This window comes from Melanerpes formicivorus, unplaced genomic scaffold, assembly GCF_026170545.1.
Source record: "Melanerpes formicivorus ecotype bairdi unplaced genomic scaffold, bMelFor1.0.p_v2 SCAF_11, whole genome shotgun sequence".
NCBI lineage: Eukaryota > Metazoa > Chordata > Aves > Piciformes > Picidae > Melanerpes > Melanerpes formicivorus.
In genome coordinates, this window is record NW_027142363.1 from 13,904,330 (window position 1) to 13,929,802 (window position 25,473).

Genomic DNA, 25,473 nt, shown 5'->3' on the forward strand with positions numbered 1-25,473 from the left:
TTCTATGAGCTTTGTAATTACCTACGTTGAACAACAGAGTAATTATTCCACCATGGCATGCCTGTATTCACACAGCATGGCAAAGAGATTTTACAAGTTTTACAAAGTCCTCATGGGAAGAGCTGCCCTTCCTTACTGGAGAATGGAATAGAACAGAATAGAATAGAACAGAACAGAACAGAACAGGTTGGAAGAGACCTTTAAGATAATTGGGTCCAACCTATCATCCAACACCACCTAATCAACTAAACCATGCAACCAAGCACCCTATCAAGTCTCCTCCTGAACACCTCCAATGATGGTGACCCCACCACCTCCTCGGGCAACCTATTCCAATGGGCAATCACTCTGTGTAAAACTTCCTCCTAACCTCCAGCCTAAACCTCCCCTGGCACAGCCTGAGACTGTGTCCTCTTGTTCTGGTACTGGTTGCCTGGGAGAAGAGACCAACCTCTGCCTGTCTACAACCCCCCTTAATGTAGCTGTAGAGAGCAAGAAGGTCACTCCTGGGTCTCCTCCAGGCTAAGCAACCCCAGCTCCCTCAGCCTCTCCTCATAGGGCTTGTGTTCCAAGCCCCTCACCAACCTTGTTGCCCTCCTCTGGACTCGTTCCAGCAAGTCAACATCCTTCCTAAACTGAGGGGCCCAGAACTGGACACAGTACTCGAGGTGTGGCCTAACCAGTGCAGTGTACAGGGGCAGAATGACCTCCCTGCTCCTGTTGGCCATATTGTTCCTGATGCAGGCCAGGATGCCACTGGCCCTCCTGGCTGCCTGGGCACACTGCATGCTCATGTTCAGCCTACCATCAACCAGTACCCCCAGGTCCCTTTCTGCCTGGCTGCTCTCCAGCCACTCTGACCCCAGCCTGTAGCACTGCATGGGGTTGTTGTGGCCAATGTGCAGAACCCGGCACTTGGATGTGTTCAATCTCATGCCATTGGATTCTGCCCATCTGTCCAGCCTGTCGAGGTCTCTCTGCAAAGTCTCTCTACCTTCCAGCAGATGAACTCCTGCCCCCAACTTGGTGTCGTCTGCAAATTTACTGATGATGGACTCAATGCCCTCATCCAGATCATCAGTAAAGATGTTAAAGAGCACAGGGCCCAACACTGATCTCTGGGGGACACCACTAGTGACTGGCTGCCAGCTGGATGTGGCACCATTCACCACCACTCTCTGGGCTCGGCCAGCCAGCCAGTTCCTAACCCATCGCAGTGTGCTCCCGTCCAAGCTATGGGCTGACAGCTTGGCCAGGAGTTTGCTGTAGGGGACGGTGTCAAAGGCCTTGCTGAAGTCCAGGTAGACTACATCCACAGCCTGCCCCACATCCACCAGGCGGGTCACCTGATCATAGAAGGAGATCAGGTTGGTCAGGCAGGACCTGCCCTTCCTAAATCCATGCTGGCTGGACCTGATCCCTTGGCCATCCTGTAAGTGCTGTGTGATTGCACTCAAGATGACCTGGGCGGAGCATATGCAAGGCAGCCAATGCTTTTCTGTATGCTCTGAATTTCCAGTACAAAACACTGTGTTGGCATGTACTCTAAGCCAAAATACGATGATACTAACTTGGAAGTCTCTGGCTAGAAGCAGATGATGCTGTATGGCTTTGTTACACTGTGTGCATGTTACCTTTCCTCATCCTGGGAACCACATTCTGGTCATCTCAAAGGCAAAGAGGTACATGTCAAAAGTAGTCCCAAGTGACCTCTCAATCTTTCTGGGATTGAGGGAAATGAGAGAAGTAATTTAAATCTTGTTGCTCCTAGACACTCACTACACCTTTAAGGGGCATCTGCATGGATGAGTTAACCTAACCTAACCATGTTGTTATTCATGAGGTGGTCCCACAATTCTTCTGCATGCTCCTGCAGTCTTCTATGCATAGTATTTCTCCTAGCCATACTGAGAACATTTTTAGAAGGGTGTTTTGGTTAGTTTGATTGTGCTGGCATTCCTGCTGATGCAGAAAAACAGAGGCAGAGGGACTCCATGGCTGAAGGTGGAGGCAGTCTGCACTGTTATTTTCAGCTGCAACAAAATTTTAGCTTGGTTGAACTGTGTATGATACTGCATTTGTAAATCAATGCTTAGATTATGTGGGAGACCTATGGCTTTGGCTGTTGATGCACCTGTCTCTCTCTCCTTAGCTGCTTATTTCCACCTTTTAAGCTAAGAAAAATTAAAATAAGAAGCAAATGGAGCAAGTGTTAGTAATATGTCCTAATTTCTTCAAGGAGGCTGGCTGTTAAGTAAAATGACTTGAAGTATCAAAGTGTTAGATAAAGGCCATATTCTACTTTTTCATCTTTGGGAGCACTGCAGAAAATACTGACAAATCCCTATCACACATTGAGGCTAGCTGCACCGACACTGCAAGTTTGCTCCTCAATTACGGGTGGAAAGGAGCATTCAGCAACTCAAGGCTCCCTCACGGAGCATACCCACACCTGCCAGATAGTGCAACAACTCCTTAGTGGTTCCCCCACCCCGGAACATATTTTTCAGAGATGGGAATGGGGGGCATCCCTGCCCGTCCGAGCCCCTCAGACACACCATCCATTCCTCCTGCATGGGAGGGAAGCCTCCCACGCCGCCGCAGGCCTCCTGCGGCCTCCTCGAACGGCGGGCAATATTGGAAGCCCGGCTTGCTTGGCCTCGACGTCCTTCGGGCGGCCGGGGGGCCTGCGCTCCCCAAGCCGCCGCGGTACCGGCGCCCTCTACGGGCTGCAGATGGCGGCGCCGCAGCCCTCTCCCGGGCCGCCCCTCCCAGGCGCCCACCGTGTGGTAGTGGTAGAGGTAGGGGTAAGGCCAAAGGCAGCACCCCCCCACCCCCGTTACCGGCCTCGAGCCCCGCCCAGCCCCGGCGTCTTCACCTCCCCCCGGTGCTATTCCAGCCCGCAGCGACGCGGATACCGTCACAGCCCGGAGGGCTGGGGGGAAAGGGGGCAGCGGTTGCCACGGCGACCAGGGCCCGCCCCTCACCCGTAGCTCGCTGTCCCGCCCCCCCCCACGTCAGCGCCGTCTCCCGCCCGGCCGGGGTGGGGCAGCCGGGCGGCATGATTGACAGCTGCCATAGCAACAGGCTCGCCCCGCCGCCATTTTGTCAGTTACCTTTTTTTTAATTTTTTTTTTTAAAAACCCTCTTCCCGCCTGAATCGTTGCTTTTTTTTTTTCCTCCCCTACCCTCCTCCTTCCCACCTCCACCCCGAAAGACGCTATCGCACAAGAAAACGAAAGAACATCCTCCAAAAACTGTCCCCCGAGGGTCCGGCGGGGACACGCGAGAAGTTCGTCCCGCGCGGGCGGGCGCGGACGAGGACAGGCTCGAGGCGGCGGCAGCAACAGCAGCGGTGCGGCGCGGGAGGGGAGCCGGGCGGCGCGGCGCAGCGCCCTGGCGAAGCCGGTTCGCGAGGGAGGGGGAAGGAGGAGCGGGCGGGGAGGTAGGGAGGGGGAGGAGGTAGAGGCTTGCAGGCGGGGGAGGGAAGGAGGGAGGGAGCGAGGAGTTCCCGGGGGCTCGGTACGGCGCTGCGCTTCTCCCCCACCCCCTCCTCCTCCTCCTCCTCCCCCCGCCCGCTCGCGCCCGCCTGCCCGCCCGCCGCTGTCCCCGCGCTGCCTGGCCGGGGCTCAGGCCGCCGCCGCCGCCGCGCTGAGCTGAGGTGAGGCTGGGCCCTGCCGTTGCCGCCGCCGGGCGCTGCGCAGGTTTGGAACGCGCGCCATTTTGTGAGCGATAGAAAATCCAACCCGGCCAGGAAGCGCCGCGGATCCGCCCGCCGGGCCGGGCCCCCCCTCTTCGCCGCCCAGAGAGGAAGGCGCGCAGCGGACAGACCCCGCGGCCGGCACCCCCGGCGCCCCGAGCGGCACCGCCACCGCCGCCAGCCGTGCGGGCCCGAGCGCGGCGGGGCGGCCGGACTGCGGAGCGCACAAGAGGGAGGCGCTGCCGCGCCGGGGCCCCTGGCCGAGGCTGGGGGAAGCGCTCGCTCCTCGCCCTGCCAGCGCCCGCCGCTCGAGGGAAGAGGCCTCAACCGGGAGAAGCCCGGCCGGAGCGCAGGGCCCGCTGCCCCCCACACGGGTAAGTGAGACGCCGCAGCCGGTGGCGGGGAGCTGCGCAGCGGGACGAGCTGGTGCCACCTCCCGGCCCGGCGCGGTCGAGAGGGGCGCAGCGCAGGGGGCAGCTCCGCTGCCATCTTAGAGAGAGGAGATGGGGAGAACGCAGGGGCCCGCCGAGCCCAGGGCCGGAGCCGGCAAGGCCAGGACCCGTACTGGGCTTTGGACCTGGCCTTCTTCCTCGCCTTCGCTACCGCCGCCCCCTTCTGGGGCAGGCCGGGCATGGCCAGGGGGCAGCGGCGGCAGTCGCGGCCTCTGCGGCCCTTTTTCCTTCGGCGTCCGGGAGAGGCTGTCGCTGCCGGGTTGAGAAGCAGAGCGGCGAGAAGGGCCGCGGGACCGGCGATGGAGGAAAAGAGCTCGCCTCGATTCTTTTGCTCTTATGCGCAACGCCCTGCGGTGGGCGGGTGCGAGATCTCGCCCGGGTCTGGGAGCAGAGAGAGAGAGGGAGGCGAGGAGGGCATCAGGAGTTGAACCGTCAGCTGAGTAGGCACCTGTTGTGGTGGAAGCTTTAGGTGCCCCTGCCAGTACCCGTGTAAGGGACTTATGTGCTAGGTAGATTGAGAAGTTGGAGGCCGATGTAGAAAGAGTACTTGTGTGAGATGACTGTCATCTGGGCGGGGGGTGGGGTAGGGAAGAGGAGGGAGAAGCAGTTGGTAATAGACACAGGGACACACAGGCACTTCTGTGTTATAATAGCTGGCCGCAGTCTTTTAGGAATTTAGCTTTGTGTTGCTGAAGAAATTGAAGACCTCATCTGATACACAGGGTGCTTCTTTTGAGTGGCATTCCGTCCAGCCGCCACAAAATCAGAAAACATAATTAAAAGTACAGTAATTTGAAATGTCGAAATTGGTGCATTTTTGAATCTCAGTCAGCTTTGAAGTTTTCGGTTTAGTCTGTCCAAAGACTGTGCAGGGGTTCTTTGATCATGTGTCTAGATTGCTGCTGTTACTTAGTTCTCCTATTACTCCACAGTCATCGGGGGAAATACACATTCATTGTTCTTTAAAATTAACAAAGACAGAATATCTGAGTACAAAATAAATCAACAAGCTTGTTTTTGACAGCCTACTGTTTTAAATCGAATGAGGGTGTGCTATTAACTTTTGCTAGCAGGTATACATAGTCACACGTACATGGATCTAGTATCATAGGGGGTCTAGATAAGTGGAAGTTAACAGCTTACTTTATTGGTTGTCATTTCATTCTCCTTTCCTTAAGAAAAGGTGTGTGAAGCTGAAGAATACAGCTATGGTGATAAATAAGTAAACACTTTGTTAGTAGTAATATTTAATTACCTGCCTTTAACCAGGTAGAATCTAACTTACCTGAATGGAATAGTCTGCAGCCCTAAAAAGTTTGGTAAACTCGTTTGTCTTTTTTTTTCCCACACCCTCCTTGTCCCAACCTCTGTAGGTTGGATATTTTTGGATAATTAATTATGTTTTATAGAATTAGAACAACAATACTGAAAATAACCGAGTATGAGCTAGTATTTGTTAACTATTATCTATATATATTTGGTGAAGTTGGTGTGTGTCTATATATAGACCACTCTTCGTAGGCTATACTTCATGTTTTGGGCTTCTATGAATTATTTAGAACTGGAGTGGTTTTTTTATTTGCAGTCTGAAGTAGAATGTGTGAAGTGTTGAAATTACATTTTCCACTGTGAATTAAAAATTCTGTCAAAGTTTATGAAGCTTAGTGTTTAATTTATGTTTTTTAAATATTCTTTGGGTAAAGCAAGTGTTTCTTGTTCACAATTGAATAAAGAGTACAGTCTTCCTAAATGAAGAAGAGGGTATATGAGAATAGTTTAATATTCTTTCCAGGCAAATAGGTAAGAAAGACAGTTTGTTCCTGAATCAATACTTGGGTGGATTTAGAACTTGTCATTGGAATCCCCTCCCCCTCTTGGGATAGTGACAGAGAAGCTGCAACAAGGATAATTTTACCTAATAGCAGCCAAGAGTTCTCTATTTCAGTGTCAATTTATGGGTAGTATTGTCTTACTTGTGTAAAATAATGAGGTGGTCATCAGGAATTTATCAATTTTTAAAGTATGTCGGTTTTGTGTAGACTGGGAGTTGACCCGTGGTGATGATAAATAACTTCTAACAAACTGGTTGATAGTTTAAACGGTGGAAAAATATTACTGATATGTAGTAAAAACTGTGCCTTGACTAACTTTGAAAGTACATAAAAAGGACATATTTGCTAACATGTATACGCATTTCAGAGTCTCAATTCTGATTGGGCCTTGAAAAGTAGCCTGGGTTAACCGTGTTGTTAGATTTTGCCTTAATTGACATATTGTGATATTTTTTGTTATTTTAGTTGAAATTAGTCAACACCTTAACATAAAGTGGAAAAGTCCCTTTTAGTTTAGTTCAAACATGTTTGAAACTGTACCACCTGGTCATAGGGTAGTACGTGAAAAGACTAGTTAAACGCGTGAAAAACTGTACTTTTATTTGCTGTGATAGCGTTTTACAGTTTCGTCTGAACTGAAATGGGTGCTGATTTGAAGACTAAAACATACTCTTACCAAAGAAGCAATTTTGGTGATACGGTTAGACTCTCTTTTCATCATTCCCCTTAATATCTCTTTATTTCAGTACCCCTGGTTAGGGACCTATAGGTTGAGAGTTGTTAGAGCTTGTGTTTTTGAGTAAGAATTGAAGACTGATACATGTTTAGTCTTTCTGTGGTAATTTTTAATGCCATTTGGAGAACTGTTCTCCAAAGTAAAGTCAGAAACTTCCTGATATCTTTGTTTTATGGGAGCATGGTAGGCTTGTATAACTTCTGAAATCCTTTTGTAAACAGACCTGTTGTTGTAGAGTAGCATTATTTACAGAGAACTGCTGCTTTTGTCTTTATAACCTAGTACAGCAGATTATTTGTTAAATTTACATTTTCATCTCTGTTTTACTAAGAGTTTGATAAGAAACGTATTTTTTGAATAAAATGTATATTGCGGCCTTTCAGATTGTCAGACTTAAGAAGTGCAAGACTTGATACCTTTATGCAGTGAGACTTCTATTTTGTTCTAAGACTGTTGTAAGTAATACAATGTTTCTGACCAAACATTCCTTTTCTTGTAAGGTTATGAGTGGAAAAAAAAGTAAACAAGGCATTCTGAGAAGGGGAATACTCTCCTATTCCTTCATCGCCTCCATGGGTCCTTCAAGAGGACAGTTACAGGAACTGTAATCTATTGATGGTGTAATAATAATGAAGAAACTTGCGATAATTAGAAGCAATTATTACTTACAGAAAGACATTTTCTATATGTACAGCTCTCTAGTCCTTTCTCTTTGAGGTGACGCAACATACCAATAGATTTGTAGTGACCTGATCATTAGTTGCATGTAGCACTTGCTGTAACAGTTTGTAATTGATATCTATTGATTGTCTTTTTCTCTTTTGGGGAAGGAAGGTAAAATTACGCGTTTGATTCTGTGTTATCAAAGCATGACCAAAAAAATAACTCAACTGGTTTTGCCAGTATAAATGTATTTCATTACTTCAGAATAGGTCTCTAGTTCATGCTTACCTCACCTTTATTTGAAATCTAGCTTTCATTTCCCCCAATACTCATATGTATGAGTCTTGTCCAGTATCTGTGGGTGCTAAATTATAGCTTACTTATCTGAAAACACAGATCAAAGAGGGGGCTCATCTTGACTTAGTGAGGAGACAAGCTGAGTCGCATTGTCTTCATATTTACTTTCCCCTCTCTTACTTCTCTCCCCCCATTTTTATTTTTATTTTTTTTAATTCTGCTTCTCAGTCTCCAAAGGATGGAAGAGTTTTTCCACATTCGAAAACACTGGAGATGGGGTAGCTTAATATGAAAGGTACTGACGTACCTTGTCATTCCAAAGTGTTCTGTTAATATGCTTTATAGGGAGAATACCCACTGAAGAGGTAGGGAAACATGGAAGGTAGTTTCTGGGAAGCTCTGCTTACATCCCTACAGTGGATACTCTGGAGCCTCTGAAGTCTAGATAGTAGCTATTTCAGTTACCCTGTGTGAAGACATAATTAGTTTAATTTCAGCTCTGAATATAGCATTTTTTAAAGCAGTGAAAATGTTTCTGTAATTAAAATAAGCTAGCACTTATTTGTAAACATACTCTTCACAAAGTTTCTGGGGTCTTGGTAGCACTAAATATTTGAAAGTGAAACTGAGTAAATGAAAGTGAAATTAACTTCATTAAGTGTTAGTTTTCTTCCAGCTGTGAGAAACCAAGCTTTCAATTTGTGTTACATAAAGTTTTAAAACCTTCTATTTTTATTCTCCCCCTCCCCCCTCCTTTTTACCCCTAAGGCAAATAAAAATAGACTGTGTTTTGAGTCAGTTAAAGAAATAGTTAATTATCTATGTGTAAAAGAGTTTCTTCTTTCTTTTTAATAGCAGTTTGGATAGTGAAATATGGAATGGAAATGTACATGTTTATTTTTGATGGTAGAGTTATTATTTCAAAATATAATTGGAAAAAAATGAGAGTGAATTTTGAGGAATTACTAAAACAATAAAAAAATCAAACCAGCAAAGTTGACTAGCTGGCACAGTCATACTTAAATATATTTCAATGATTAAATCAAACTTGCCAGAGAAACCTTTAAATCCTAGTGTCCTGAAAACCTAGTGGTTATTGGGTTTTGACTTCTGGGCTTGAAACAAAGTAACTAATGTTGTTTCTTCAAAATCCTATTTGCCTGTATGTTCTCAAATCTTAATTTGTGTTCGTGTGAACTATGGAAATTGCTAATAACTTGCATACTTTGCCAGTGGATCTGTCACTGAAGAGCCAGTTGGAGCACAGCACATCAACTACTTTGGTAGAGGAAATAATTTTGTGTCCATGCTATCACTTTACTGTTTAAACAGAAGGGAAAGGTAAAAAGAGGAAAAATTGTCAGGTAGGGAAGTTAATGTGGTAGTGCTTACTCAGTTCTCTGTTTTTCTGAACACTGTATTTCCTTACATTGGTCTCTGTCCAGTTGTAACTGCTTTTTTAAAATGTATAACCATGTTTATTCTTTTTTTTAATACAGTTTTATCAAGACTTACACATGAAATACAGGGTAGATGTGTGATTACAGATAATTTCTAAATACGCTCTTTCAAAATCCATTAATGGTATGCCAGAAAAGGCAACTTAGTGTTTTAATTTTGATGTCTTTGTTAGTGTTACAAGAAGTAATTGTTGCATGAAGATCTTTGCAGTTTCCCTTTCTGTGTTACTCATAAGTTCTACAAATACTGGGTCATAGTTGTGCAGTAATACAGCTGAATCTGTTTTCCAACACAATCAGATGTTCATAAGATTAGAATTCTGTGTTCTTGTATTTAGGGTAACTTTTCTGTCAATTGTCATAGTGTACCTTCAGAAGTTGAGATTTTTATGGCAGGCCCTGTGCAGGAAAATGAGCATTACAGTGAATGCTGAATGTGTACATGACTGCACATACCTGTGTACATCTTCCCACTGAAATCAGGTTTTTTTTCTGAAGTTCTGTATGTGCTAAGGTTATAAACTTAGGCTACACTTTCCACCAAAATCAGAACTGCTTCTGGGGAGAGGTCACTTAACTATGTGGTTAGTATTGGTTTATTTTGAATGACCCTTGTATCTCCTCAAACTTTTCCTGATGGTTTATTGTATTTAATACATACTGCATTTTACAAACTTAGCTTTTAAGTGACTTAATGTCTTCTGTGAACTATGTCTACTAGAGACAGCATCATTAATGATTCATTTATGTTGAAGGCTGAGTGGAAAGAGTATATATGATACTGCATTATAAACCATAGTTAAAGTTTGTATTGTAAGGTCATAGTTGAAATTGCTTGGGTTTATGTTGTACTACTTGGAGACCATAGCTAGGATCTGATTTCCATTTTGTTGTGTACTGTTCAATGTGAAGTAAGTAGTAGTTCTTTCTCATTTAATAAGGATTTAATGACTTTAGGAATATATAGGCATGCAACTCAATGTTCTGTGTAGCATTTTTGTTACAGCATTGTGTAAATGCGTATCCATTTGTGGTTTGTTTTTTCTTGTAGTTAACAAAAAGGGTTACTGTAATTTGATAATCCAGTGCACAGAAGGTCTGAAAACTAGTATTCTGGACATGTGAATGGAAATGATTAATGGTATTTGATGTGGTCGTTACAAGAACATTTAACTAATGTCTTTGTAGAATTTGTTTGGACGTATTTTCACCTGTGTATTTTAAACAATGTACAATCATGATTTGCAGTTCACTGTGTCCATGTGAGTCTACTTTCAGATTTTTTACTCATCAGAGCATTAATTTACTTATCTCTATAGAGTTAAATTAACCAGTCATGTTCACAGCATGGACATTGAAAAACTTCATGAGCTTAGTTTTGAAACCCTAATAAATCCAGTCACACATGTGGGAATGGATTTCTGGAGTACAAGTACTTGGCTGCCTTACCCTAGTGGTTAATGGTAAGGTGGAAAAATCCAGAATGGCAACAAAAGTTGAGATTGGCTTTGCTTCTGTTTGATGGGGAACCATTAGAATCAGAGACAGTTTCTAAATGTGGGTTTTGAAGGTAATACCCATTGGCCCTTTCATTAATTTGCAATCTGCCAGACAGTTGTGGCAAACTAAAATATTTGTTTAAATTCTTACAGAAGTTAATAAAGCAAGGAAGACATGTTGGTCAAGTTTGAAGTATAGTTTAAAAAAATTACTTTTTTCCCCTTACAATGCAAAGAAATAATTTTGCACCTTCATAAAACAGGTACATAATTCTGTTTTCCTGCTAGATGTTCTTAACCAGGACATCCCCCCCCCTTTTTTTTTTGTTTTTCAAGAAATGAGAAAAGTTCTACATATAGCTCACATGGTTCAAGTGTTATGCTTTGAGATTCTCTTTTGTGTACATTTTACAGAAATGCTACTTCTCAAATGGATATTTTACAGTGTTTGTTTCAGTGTAGCTACTGTTCTAATGGAAGTGAAATGTAAAATGTATGTGGTGATACACATTCAGCTCATTTTTTTTTGTATGTGAAGGAAAGGAATGCATGTATGTGACAAACTGACATTTTTAAGAGGTCTTCTGAAGCGCTGCCAGCATATGCCTGTGGTGGTTTGCATTTGGAATCATCAGAGATGATCAATGACCTATGATCAGTCTGTATTCATGATTTGTGTGCCTATAGACTATTTGTATAATGTGGCCTTTTTATTTAATAGCAGAAGAAAAATAATAAGCTTGCTAAATGCCTATTAAAAAACACTAACATTTTAAGATAAAGGGAACACCAGATTGGAGTGTTTCATGTCCTTATCTATTTTCCTAGTACTGAAGCATAGGAGCTTTGGTTCTTCTGGAACACTTTTTTTTTTCTTCTTCTTTTTTTCTTTTTCTCTCCCTCTCTCCCCCAGTAATGTCTTTTTTTATATTTATTTTTTTTTGTTTAATCAGGAGCATTGTTCTGGCTGAGACCAGTAAATAATTTTTGTGTGAAAAAGATTTCCATGGCCTTAGTTTACATTTGTTGCCCTTTATGTGGATTTCCAAAGTTTGTTATGGGAGAAAGGACTTAATTGACCTTACCTATGCCATTCGCAATTCTGTGTCTTTATTGCTAGTTTTTATTTTTACTTCAAAATTATCATCTTAGACCTACATAGCTAAACCAGTGTTTTGTCATGTTGTTGGCCTCGCTCTTTTCTGTTGAGATTTTGAGTTGTTGTTGATATGTATTTTCTTGAAATGTGAGATACGCAATTATTTCTATACAAAAATTTGAATATGGGATAAAGACTTTAATTTTTAGGCATCCATATTGGAAAACTTTCTCTTGGTATTTTCTGATATGGGATTCTTTATATGCTTTGCTTTCTTTTTCTTTCCCTGAAGTACTTCTTTAAAAACAATAAAATCTTAATTCTCATCTTGTGTTTCCTAAAACAATTTAAGATCTGTAGTTTGAGGTGAGGCAGAAGCTCAAGATACATTCTTAGCGAGCATACAGTAAGCCCAGAATAAAATTCTAAGTTACATGTTATTCATTATGTATATTCTGAAACCTGTGAACTCCCAACTTGACAGTGCCAGTTTATTTATGTGTTACACGTATGCATTATATTCCATATATTGCGAGCATGGTCTTTCTCATTTCAATCTTCAGTACTCCTATAGAGTTGCATTTGGCATCATTATTTCCGTAAAAAGTCCCAGATTAAGTCAAACACTCAGAAACTGACAAAACCATATTTTGCTGGTCTGAACTTTCATTATGCAAAAAACACAACTTCTTTTTTTTTTTTTTTGTTGGTAGGTACAAGTTCATAATAATTGCATGTTTTTCCAGATCTTGTACTTAGACTGTTTTGTGACTTTCTTATAGATGTGTGCATAGATGTAACATTTTAGTATCTGAACCAAGCAAATGCTAACAGATTCTTTCAGCATCTTGTGGAAGAGAAATGATTTTCAGTGATTCAGATCTAATGTACAGTGAAAGCCCCCCACAAACTAGAAATATTTTTGTATCTTGTTTATTTCATCCTAACTTAAGGCACTGAGTTTCTGGGGTTTTTTGAGGTGGAGAGAGAGATTTCAGAGATTTGGGGCATTTTGTATAGCATTTAACTATGTTGCTTTCCATAGGCATAGCAGTTCTTGCTTTGCTTAACAGGAGATAAATATGTGTTACTAAGATGATTTTTAGCAAAGGAAATGAAAGCACAAAAGGTAAAGTGACTTGCCCAAAGTTACAGAGTGATGCAATGGGTGGAGCTGAGGTTAAAGGTTTAGGTGTCTTACGTCTTAACAGCAGGATGCTGTGTATTTGCAGTTGCATTTAACTTGAGTTTATATTCTGAGTGCTTTGTAACTCAGAGCAGCAGTATTTTAGGATGGAGAGTGACTCAGCATATCCTGATAGAGGTCTGCTCAAGGAACTTTGGATTTATTTAGAAAATTGGGGGAATTTGATTTCAAACTATTTTTTCCCCAAAGAGAGCTTGCTTGTCTTAAAAAAGAAAATATTTTTTTACTTGCAATCTTTTTCTCCATTTGATACACATACCTCAGTTTTGGGGAAGAAATGGTAGAGAATTTCATTACATAGTGTCATTTATGGTATAGCTGGCATTTATTGTGTAGCTTTGTTTTCTATGTGCTGTCTTCCTGATGTAATTGGTAAACATCTGTTAAGTGGGTAAAACAGCATTTAACTGTGAAAATACAGTATATTGTATTGCAAACATATATAAAAGAAACAAAATTCCTTATCAAGCCTGCCTTAAACGTTTCTTACTTAGTGTATGAGTTTTGTGACGTATACAAAACTTTTTTTCACATGAGACAGTTGCATATGGTACTTCACAGTTTGTGTGATTGAAACATCTCCATCTTGTAAGTACAGAAGCTCCCACCTTTCTTACCTGATCTGACAGAGCTGTGTTCAGCTCAAATGGGTCAACCACTTGAGTCTGAACAGTTTGTGGAACGACGGGTGCAAGTGTACAGCAGATGTATGAACTACACTTTTGTGTGCTTGAGTTCAGTTTGCTTTAATGAGGGAAAAGGGACAAAATATCTCAAATGTGACTATTCTGCAGTAGTAATCTCTGTTCTAGCTTCAGCTGATCAAACCCCTCACAGTCTTGAGACATTGGTTAGTAGTAGTGGCAGCAAAGGGAAGCAAACTGACAGAATGTGCTGAGTAAAGATTGAAACTATTGGTCTTCTGCTACTACCTTTTTAAATTTGGGGGAAATTTGAGAAGGCTTCATTTAAACAAAAAATTATTAAAAAAAAAATCCAGATCAATTCCATCTTCTGGCATGAGATAAGACCATGAGGTGATAGATAATTGCAGTGCTGAGAGAATGCTGAAGGGCAACATAGCAAAGAACATACATTCAGGGGAAAACAAAAGCAATGTTGGTTTTGTTTTTGTTTTCTTCTACCTTAAACCATTTATTTGCTCCTTCCACCCAACCAAATCTGTATATATTTTCCTGGGGCTAGTGAAAATTACCTTGCTCTCCCAAAACTGTGCCTATGCCAAATTTGAAATAAAAATGAAGCAAAAAGATGAAAAGTAGCAACTCATATGTGAGCAGTTTAGGACATGAACGCTATTTTATCTGATGATGTTACATATAGTTGTTTGGGTTTTTTTTTCAGCATAAGTATTAGTAAACTGATGTGAAGTTCATGTTGCAAGATGTAGAGGTACTGAAGTACTTTGAGGGAAAATATTGAAAGAGTCATTCTAAGGCAAGTGTGCAACAAGAAGTTCTTTGAAGGCAATTACTGCTTAAGCAGCTCCCCTTCTTTCTTGATTCTGGCTGCTTGTTCCCACCTGCTTTGTGTTGGCACAGCTGTTTGAAAGACCAACCAGTGAATCAGACTTGGAAATTGAATTGGCTGAAATACATAATTTTATATATATAACATTTGGGTGTGTGTGTGGGTAGAGAATCAGGTTACTTTTCAGTCAGATCGGTTCCCAAACTCAGTACACTCTGCTGCTGCTCAGACATTTGACAAGATAATGAAATGGGTTGTGTGGGTGGACAGGAACAGGGTGCCTAGAAGAGGCAAGGGTTGGTTGACTAGCTCTGATAGTACTGTTACTTAATGGAGAGCATCATTCTGAGGAATTTTTGCCACCCCTCCTGTAGTAAATCACTCTCCTGTCATTCTCTCTGTCCGCCCCGCCCCAGCTCTGCCTCAAACTTCTGCTTACTCCCTCAACTCCATGCTTATTTCCTCTCTAATGGTCTCACTATGATGCTGTCCTGCTTGTATGCACGCTTCAAATGCACTACCACAGTCTTACTTCATAACAAGTTCTCTCTCTCACTCTCCTGCCTAGTCCTGATACGTGTATTCTATCGGTCCTTTCACTTGCGGTGGTCTTCTCGTTCTTCAGTCCTGCCTGCTCTTTCTTACAATTTTCAGGCTTCTACACATGCTGTTTTTCTCCCATGTCCTTTCTAGTGCTTGTTTTCTCAAGTGCCTCTCTCCTGTCATTTTCTGTCTCTTGCTTGCTCACTTATTTCTCCTGCTTATTCTTACTTTCTCTTCCCCTCTTTTAAGAAAAATGCTTTTGAAGGTGTCTACGTTTTAAAGACCAAAACCTCCCAAGAAACCCAAAGGTTTTAATTTTATGGGTGTTTGTTTGTTTTCCCAAACTTTGTCATAAAGCAAGGCAATATACAGATTTCTTCTCAATCTTATGCACTTCTGAAATTTTTGTGTGAATTCTGTATTGCCTTAAGATAGGCACACACAAAATATACATTGTTCCTTTTTGGACAAACTGAAGGATGAATTGAAATTTCTAAAGTTATTAAAATGTATTTTTCAGATGTCTTGGTAAGATGTGAGCATAGTTTGTTGATGCCAAAATGCAGAGTAAAGTTGCTGAGTTTTCTTGTTACTGCTATACAAGGGAGACATGAAAAAATATTCCTCTTGAAAGACAGGTCTTGACATAACTTGGTCCATCTGATGGTTATGTTAAAAACAAACAACTAACTCCGTGTTTGTTTGTCCTTTTAAATAAGTGACCACAGCTACTGAGGTTATGCCATTTAATTTTCATGTTTCAGATGCACCTAATGTTTTTGTTCAAGTTACTTAAATTTTGTTGATAACTCTTTACCTGTTAGGAAAGTAAACAGGAGTACTGATTCCTTAGTATCTGAATCTATACATATTTTCATAATGCAAATTTACTTTAAATAAAATCATGTAAGATTGGACAAAAGCATTGGAATTTTTCTCCCCATCTGCTTCACTTCTGTAAGCCTTTGGGTGGAAAAAGGTCAGGGGCACATTAGGTACCTTGCAAGATACGCCTTCTCCACACAAAATGTAATGGACAACATTTTCCTTTTGCATTCTTACATGAGAGTGCACTTGAATGTAAGACTGTGAACTTGCATCTTTTTGTTTTGTTAGGCCAGATGTTCCAGGTCAGTTTATCAAGCAGCTTGCTATCAGGGTGTACGTGTACAAGGCAAACACTACTCTGGGTTACAATAGTTGTATTTGGAAAATAGTTCCTTTTTGGTTACTAAATAAAAATATTAGTCATAAATGCTGTATCTCTTCAGCAGTTTGTGCTTGTTTGATTTTTTTCTCTCCTGTAATTTTGTTTGTAATCCTGTCCATCCTCTCTTCTGCCTTGAGTCTTGCTCCAGTCTACTCTTCAGTAAACTTTGTTAATCATGCTGGTTTTATGCATGGGTTTTTTGATGGCTAAAAATACTTTTAACTTGTGATATGCATTATAGCATTGCTCGGTTTCTTAGTCGTTCAGGCTCCCTAGTGAAATAATAGTTTAACTACTTTGATGTTTAGTGCCTGTCTTTTCCCCCCTCCCATCCTCTTTTTCAGCAATCCAGTGCACTCTTCATAAAGCCTTGTTTCTTTCTCTTTTTCCCTAACTTGCTTTGGTTTGACTATTTTGCATTTCGAAACTTCCCACTTGGGCTGTCTTTGTTTACTCTTCAGGATGTTTTCTATCTCCTTGACCCCTTCAAGAAAGGGAGGAAGACTGCTCAGTGTTTTTAGGCAGTGTCTGTGGGAGGTATAATCTGTACAGGTTAGCCTGTCTTGTTCTTTCTTAAATGCAGAGATACCATGCTTTCTGGTAATTCCTGTAAAGCTAGTATGAAGCTAGCTTGGAATATTTTGAATAAAGATCTTTCTGGGTAAAACAGGAAGAGTAGGCCTTGACTGCTAGATCTACATGGGGATTCATATTCCATCGTATAGATTCAGCGTAGCCCACTGAACTCCGTAAAGGTCCCTTAAGCTCTGAGCTAGGAGGTATCTTTCACCATGAGGGTAGTGGAACAGGTTGCCCAGGGAGGTGGGTGAGGCCCCATCCCTGGAGATATTCAAGGTGAGGCTTGACAGGACTCTGGGCAACCTGATCTAGTTGAGGATGCCCCTTCTTACTGCAGAGTGGGTTGGACTAGGTGGAAGTCCCTTCCAACCCATTCTGTTATTCTATGTTCAGTTCCAGTAAAGTCTCAAATTAGTGGTGTGGAGTTCTGTCTTTTTTCCAAAGCTGGTGAGTTCTTTTTGAAAAAATTAGGAAAAAAAAAAAAAAAAAGGTGTTGGGAAAAGGGAGGTTCCAGATTGGAAGCCATTAAATTTGGCTTTCCTTCTTCTAACTTATATTGGAAAGGAAGATGTTAGTCTAATGTGTAGTGTTATGGTTTGGAACAGAATTCTCTGTTTTGACAGTCTTGCTGACTACATTGTCATGTTCAGTGCTTTCTTTTTCTTGCACTAGAAACTGGTTGTATGAAGGGCTAAGAGATAAATTTGTTAGGCTGTGATTGGTTCATTTGATGCACATGGTATGTGCTCTGACTCTTGCTTTTTTTTTACCTCTTTTGCAGTGTTGTGATTTCATATGTTGCTTTGCTGTTTCAGGTGTGTCTAGAAAAATTGTATTCTTCCTCTGTTGGCATCATCCACAGAGTGTGTCAAATCACACTTATGACCTTCTTACTGAGCTCTTTTGCAAAATGGCTAAAAGCAGGTCTGAATTAAATGCTACCTATTTACAGCAATCTTTCTTGAAAAGCACAGTGCATCATTACATGAAAGATACCAGTTCAGTAGCATTAGTAGAAGATTAAAGAAAAAAAATCTGCTGCAAAAGTGACTTTGTTTTGGAGTCTTTCCATCTGTTGATCTATTCTTGGTAGTCTGCAAGGACTTCAGTGGGTCACTAAAGATTTTTTTTGCCTATATATTTCCTGGATATCTCAGATGCGGTGATCTGAGCACTGTTTGGAGATCTGCCAGGTCAGGATTTAAAAGTCTTTTCTAATTTGTCCTTATTTTCTTCCTGCAACCTGCCTTATTAAAATGATTTAAGGAATTTTTATCAGGAAAAAAAATGGTACAAGAAATCAAACTCCGGGTCAGAATCCTAGCAACTTCTGATCTTATCAGTGATACTATTAAATAATCAGAAAATGGTATAATCTTAGCATGTTCTAGAATTTCTTAAGTGGATAATTTTGTCAAAGTTTCGTGCAAGTTCTGCTTCATGAACACATGATAAATAACTCAAGAACATCCAGTATTTGGATGCTGGAATTAGTGAAGTTCATATAAACTCTCCTAAAGGTTCAGCTTTTTCTGTTTGGCCTTATAATTGCTCAAAATTAATCTGAAGTGCTTCTGTTAGAGAGATGTTTCCTGGGCTTTTATCTTGATGAGACATGTCTTTCAGACTTTTGTCTTAAGACTGCCATCAGATAATATTAAAAAAATAATTCCATACATCTCCATTGTGAGTATACTGAAGATGGAATTCAAAACATTATTCTCAGCTGACAAAGCTTGAACTATATATTTAGGACCATAATATAACACAGTTTATTTGCTTTAAATTATTGTCCTAAGATCTTTAAGACCTCTAATATATCAATCAAATGACGTATTTCTTTAGATAATTTGGCATCATCTGTGTGTGCAAGAAAGCCGTGTGAGCAAACAGGAAACAAAGCTGAGTTTCTTTTAGGTCAATTAGTGGGAGAACATTGAGGATTGGGAAAGGGAAGAATCTAAGCAGAACAGTTTCACTTTATTTTTATTATTATTTATATTTCCTTTGGTTGCAAATTGTTAGATTGGCTTAGCAAATACACGTTACTTCATACTTAGCCTTAACCTTCTCTTTCCGCTGTCTGAGTGAGAGCAATGTCTCACCTTTATTGTGGGCTAAGGGGGTGTGGTCAGTTAATGTTACAGTTTGGAACTAAAACTTAGTTGTAAACAGAAGTTTCCTGATGTTTTGGACAGTAGGAGAGGGGTGGACTCCTCACAGTATAAACTGATGAATGCTAACTTGTAAACATCATGGTGAATTTGAACTCTTCGCTGTCCAATTTGGATTGAATTACATTATGGAAGGGTATCTGTAACCTCTTCTTAGATTCATAAAACGTTTTGTGCGGCAGAAAGCCCTTCATTTCTATATTGATAAGCAGGAAATAATACAGTTTTAATGGCAATTGGCCATCTATTCCACTTGATGAAAGACTTCTTGTTCTTTGAAGGGTATTAAATGATTAGATCTTTTTGTGGGGCATTCCATACATTGAAGGTTTTGTGAGGAACTAATGAAATTCTAAAAAAAATGTGTAGAAGGTCATATTAGATTACGATTAGTGCGTTCTAGACTAAATGGAGTGGGCTTTTTGTCTAGTATTTTGTGTGTTTTGGTTGTTTGTCTTGTATAAATACAGTAGAAAAGACAATGATTTGATCTTGCTGAACAAGTGTTCTAGAGTCTCCAATGAGCTACTCGTAACCATATTATGTATATATCGCTGCCTTGCAGGTTTGATGAAATCTCTATTCAGTGTGATAATAGGTGTACCCCAGTAAAGCTTTTGTTGGTTGATGTAATACCTGCTGTGTGTGCATACATCCATAAGAATGTAAGACTTGAATAGGGTGTGTGTTCTTAATGGATTATTATACCACTTAAAACTTGGCAAAATTATGCAGCCTATTACCTCTACAGTGGTATCGTGGTATATCTTGAGATCTACCAAGATTTCCTTTAACATTGTGCTTAATGGCAAGGATGAAGGCTAACAATAAAGTAAGACCCCAGACTTTGAAATCTGAAAAAGAAGATATTTTGACTTAATCACTAGATTATATGAAAATTTACTCAAGGTCATTAATTTATCTCCTTCTTCAATGAGAGTTTTCTAGGTCAGTGGTTCTTTAACCAGGGAATAAGGCCATGGTAAATGAACTACAGATGGAACTTAAAACAGTGTTGAATTATGTTAAAACTGTTAATGTCAGTATGATTCATATTTTGCTGAATTTTTTTTGAGCTGACAGTGATCTATATTCTAAGAAATATTAGGGCTGTAATTCGGGAGTGAGTGATGTGAGGAAAATATGTAATCTTTATTCATGTATTTATTTTCTGCATTGAAGAAAGAAGAGGAAAAACCCATTTGCGTGTTTTTTTTTATCTTGATCTACTTTGGGGACTTTACCATAATTTTGGAGTGCCTTCTGATTTCATATGCACTGGAGATTTCTGCTCATGAGGCAGAACTGCAGTGGTTTCCTCCTTCAAAGATAGTATATGAGACAAAGGAATTAAGCTATGACTGCAGATGGACTTGTAGCCTACCTTCTGGGTGCCTGGATATTGTGGGAGAGTGTGACATGGCTGTATTGACAGCAGCCTAAATGGGATCACATGAGATCCTCTCTTGATTAAGCATATGTGCAAGTTCTTGTTGGAGTTTTTGCTTTACTTTTCCACGCTGGGCCAGCTTAAGAAGCAATGCACAAAAACCTAATGATGTAAGTAAAGACAAAACTGTACTGCCAGTTTAGCTACCTAAGCTGTTTCGTCATGAGGTGGAAGAGTGCCAGAGGGGAGAGCCTTGCCTGTAACTTGCTCTTTTCTTACAAGTACTAGCCATGGGTTTGGCCCGGTTTGGAAGGGATTCACTTGGCGCAGTTATGTTTTGCGGCACAAACTGAGCTAAGCATGTTTCCTGTTATCCTTTTTGTTACAGGTTTTCAGTTTTTCTTACCGTTTGCTGAGTCAGTTCAGTTTACTAAACTGGCAGGAAATGAACCTGACAAAGATGCAAATGGGGTCTGAGTTGAGTTTATTTGTTTTGGTGTATATTCGGTGTGAATGCTGAAGTTTTCCAAGGAAGAGGGCACAACTATGCATTTGAGTTGGGAAGGACAGAGGGGAGCTGCTGCCCTTCCTGGCAGTTTAGTGTTCCTTAGATAGAGAGAATCTTAACTCACTGTTTATCAATTCCAGTATGAATATCTAGATTGCCTGGCTTTTCAGATGTTCTTGGCAGCTGTCTTCAAATAATCTGTACTATTGTATAAAACAGAACAAAGAATCGTAGGACAGAGAGAGAGAAGAGGAAACATGACTCTCCAATCCAGTACTTAGTGGGCTTACCTTAAGGAAAGTGGGAAAGAGGCATTTGCTGCAATTTCATCTGTCCTTACATGTTTTACAGGAAACGGCTCCTAGATAGTTAATTTTCTAAGTAGAAAGATAGTATTTGAATTATAGCACAACCATCAAGCTAAGACTGATACGTATATAAAATGGAGAGTGGAGGAGGGTATAGACAATATAGAATGCTTTATATCAGTGAGACTGTATTCTACTCATACATTGATTATTTGTTAAGGTGCTTTGATGCTAACTTTTTTTTTTCTGTAATTAAGTTAATTTTCTGAAGGAAAATCTGATCAATTGTGTGTCTTTTTGTTAATGTGTTGAAATACAAATGCTCTGCAATGTTTTTGGAAATGTGTATAGTAACAGCAATTCATAAGAATTAGATGGTGTTATGCTAGAAGTGTCATGAGTTTTGAAAACAGTGCATTTCCTTAGCTCCTCTAAATTTGGATCTCCTAAGATAATAGAATTAATGTTTCCCATGTGACTGCTGAATTATTTTTGCTTTAGAACTTAGATTTCTCTCCTACTGTTACACTGGTCAGCCTGAGCCTGAATTAGGACTTAATACCTTGGGAGTCTGTATATACACTTGGACTGGGACATTGAGAGTTGAATGGTAAAGATACTGAATCTTACTGTTGTGAAAAGGTGTTTTTTTTTACTTATTCATTCTCCTTTCCACTGTCAGAGAAGTTTGTAGTTGGCATGCCTGATTAAATTTATTTCTTCAAATTTATTTATGTAGACTATTATGACAGACACAAACTATATATAGAAAAGCCTTGTAAACATATCACTTGTGTTCTTGAAGTAGAAGTGGGGTTTACTGCTATCAATATTAAACCAGATGTTAGTTGGAGTCTTCAAGTTGCTCTGTGGCAATTTGGCAAGAACTACTAGAAATACTTTAGCTAGGTTGCTCTGTACTTATTTTTTTGTACTGTATTCTTAGCCTGTACATAAAATGTTATTACAGATAGCAAAAGCTAGTGAGCTCTCCACTTTTGTCGTTTGGTGGACAAATGTGGTCTGATGGGATAATGAGCCTTTTAGGTGAGGATCACAATTTTACTGTGTCGTTTAACACATAGTGCTGTGAGTTCTCACTCCACGAGGAGAATGCATTGTATATTACCCCAGCACAGTCCTAGAGGATGGGTGCCTCACTTTCAGTATCAGGAAGTATTTGGACTCCTGACTCTGACCTAGGAACTGTCAGTTTTGAAGGTCCAGAACATCAAAGACTGCAAAAAATGCAAATAAACTTCTCTGTGATTCAGAGTATTATGCAGAATATAAATGTGTTAGCTGTATGCATGCACTAAAAAGAACAATTAGGTTCTTAATGTGTAGCTTTCTAAGCTGAAAGTCAGACTTGGGCTCTGGAGCTTTGCAGAGTCAGCAGAAAACTGAATGAAAAAAGGTGAATATTTTACATCATGCTAAATTGCAAAACTGACTCAGCAAGACTGGGGTGGATTCCAGACATGGTGCAAGAGATGGGCCTGCACTAAGTAGTTCTGGGCAAGAAGGGATATAGGTGGGAACACAGCAGTCAAATCTAAATTTGCTTTGGCATTTTGGGGGACTGTAGCCTGAGAATTCTTATTTTAATGAAATGATTCAGCTTATTCACCATTGATTTTTCAATGCATCTGTTTGGGTTTTTTTTGTGTGGAGCCTGAGCTTGAACACCGTCCATTTTCAAAGCTATTGAACTTCATATGAACCACTATTTGAAAGCATGTTGAACAGGATTTTTAGACATGGTGTTTCTGTACTGACATGTCTGACAGAAAATGGAGCTCTGTGGTTTCCAAGTCACAAAGATTTGGAGAAGCAGTTGTGGTATATGCAGTTTTGGGAAAATGGGGCTCCTCCCCTTTTTCTTTGAACAGTTTTTAACTTGTTTTTGCCATCTGTGAGCTTAGGGTCCACAGTGCTTTGTCAGTATCCTGCAATCCTAGACTTAGTCCTAAAATTCTCTTCAAGTGCCTTTTGCCATTGATAGATAAAAGGCAAATCTGCATTCTGTAAGCAAACAAGTTATGATTATGTTGCCATTTACTACACCTGCCTGGCTGTTATGTATGCTTGGGATACTATTAAAAAAGAAATAATGTTCTGGGACTTTGAGTTATGCAAACAAAGGGGGAAAAGATGTCTTTTCACTTCAAAGAGTTTGTTTAGAGTTACTTTTAGGAATAGCCATTTGTGAGCCAAAACTGCTATTGTTAAAACTCTCAGCCTGCTAATTCAGCCTCCTCTCCTCACTTTTCTGGTAAGGCAGCATGTACCCTATTTCAGAAGTACTGAGTTTGACTAATAAATGTGAAGCTTGCGAAACTGTCCTGCGTAAAACCCATCACCTGATCTTTTCCCTATTTCCTTGAAAGAAGGAGAAAATAAAAAGAGAAAGAGGAAAGCTTAAAGCCTAGGCCATCCTCTGTGTAGACATCTTAAATCATTGTGCTCTAGATACAGTAATTTTAGTATTTTTTCCTAGTGACTGGTGAGTTTGCCATCAGATTCCCAACAGAATAAAGTACTGTTGCAAAGATTTTTAAGTGCTACAGAGTTTTTGTTTGTTTTTTTTTTCTTTGGGGAGGTTGGTGAAGTTTACATTGAATTCTGCAGGATTTCTAGGGTGATAAAAAAAGTTGTTGGGATTGTGAGTTTTTTGTTTGTTTGTCTTTTTGTAACTGAAAAAAATTGTTTTTTCTGCTCCTTTTAGATGCAGTGGCTCAGGAGTTGTATCTGAACATCAAAGTGGGTGAAGTCTGATAGATGCATTAAGGAAAATCCTGATGTCCAAGACCAAAATACTTTAATTTATCGTATTTATATACAAGGTGGAAGTAGAGAAGCTTCAGTTTTTCAGCCTAAACTGAAAATTGAGCAGTTAAATCAGATTTATGATGTTAAAGTGGAAAGGATATCAGCAGTACTTCTGCTTTATCACTTTTCATATCAGGAGTATACCTGCTTTAGCAGAAGATAAGGAGATTTATGGGGTGAAGTCTGATTTAAGACCCAGGCATATAGTTAACGTATGACCAGAGAGTATATGTGTGTTCTTCAGTCTTAGTCTCCTGAATAATGAAAGTCAAAGTTAGACTGTGGCATTGCAGTTGTCAGTAGGAGCTGTCCTGTGGGCATCAAAATGCAGATAGTGGTGGAGTGTTTGAAAAGGTTAAAAAGTGTTTGAAAAACTGCACAAACTGATGTATGGCTGAAAAAAAGCTACTTAACCAGAGTCTACTAAATAAGCAGCATTTGTTTATGGAGCTAGCTATCAGTTTACAGTTGTGTATAGGTGAATGTTTGTTTGCTTTTAATTTGGCAGACTGTAGTTGTGCATATCGCCATGCATTAAAATATTTTGTAAGACTTCAGGGTTAAAAGTACTATTGTATCAGGGCAACAAGCATCTAGGGTGTTACAAATATACTTGAAATACACTTTTTTTGGAAAGTAACAGCTGAACTATCTGCTGCCAAAGTTGAAATGGAGTAGTATATTACATCTAGACATATCATGATCTACAGATCATTTCCCAAGAATCTGTATAAGTATTGAAATTATTTTTGCAACGGAGTTTGCTGTGGTCTAAGTAAAATTTTACATTCTCTGGTTTTGCTCAGTTCTGTTATGCTAATTTTTACTGAGTCATGATGGTAACCTATGAATGTATTAGTTTCTGCTTCTTGTTACATATATATCACTGCACGATGTGGAATTTGTTCCACTTCAGGACAGAGTTAAAAAGGGAAAAAGAAAAAACAAACAGTTAAACCAAGAAAACCCTAATGATGTCAAAACCCAATAACCTCTGAATTTGATACAGTCATAGAATCATCTTGTTTAGAAAAGACCTTTAAGATCATTGAGTCCATCCAAGTCTGATGCTAAACCATGTCCCTTAGCAAGGGGTAAAAGATGAGTCACTTAGAAATCTGAAGTCTCTCATATGTGTCATAATATTTTGTGTAAAACTGTGGTAGTTGGTGAAAATATGACACCATTCAGATGCCTTTTTTTTTTTAAATAGCTGTTTTAGCAAACTTTTGGATAGAAACTATTGTCTTATGATGAGAAGTGAGAGTTTGTTTTCATCAGTTTGAAGGTATTGTGGTTAAAATAGTCTGTATTTGCAAGGAAGAACAATCACCCTTACATTCAATACAGATGTATTTGTAGCATTTCTATGTGTGTCAATATGTATGTATAATACATGTCTGAGCTCTTGCAGTGTTTGTGAGGGAAAAGCAGCATTTCAGTAAGTATTGCTTGTCTGGTGACCCCTGGAAGCGCTGTCTCAACTACAGTCT

At 40.3% G+C, this 25,473-nt stretch overlaps 1 protein-coding gene across 2 annotated transcripts in view; it reads left to right on the forward strand.

Moving 5' to 3' along the window:
- Nucleotides 1-3,281: 3,281 nt before the first annotated feature.
- The window catches only part of DYRK1A (dual specificity tyrosine phosphorylation regulated kinase 1A), an 81,334-nt gene continuing 59,142 nt past the window's right edge, over nt 3,282-25,473 (forward strand). Inside the window, exon 1 of one of the 2 annotated variants that reach the window (XM_068144609.1) lies at nt 3,282-3,355. The gene's annotated coding sequence lies outside the window, so the exon portion shown is untranslated. Of the gene's footprint in view, nt 3,356-3,526; nt 4,075-25,473 lie in introns of those variants that run through there. The other variant, XM_068144607.1, reaches the window with a different exon arrangement.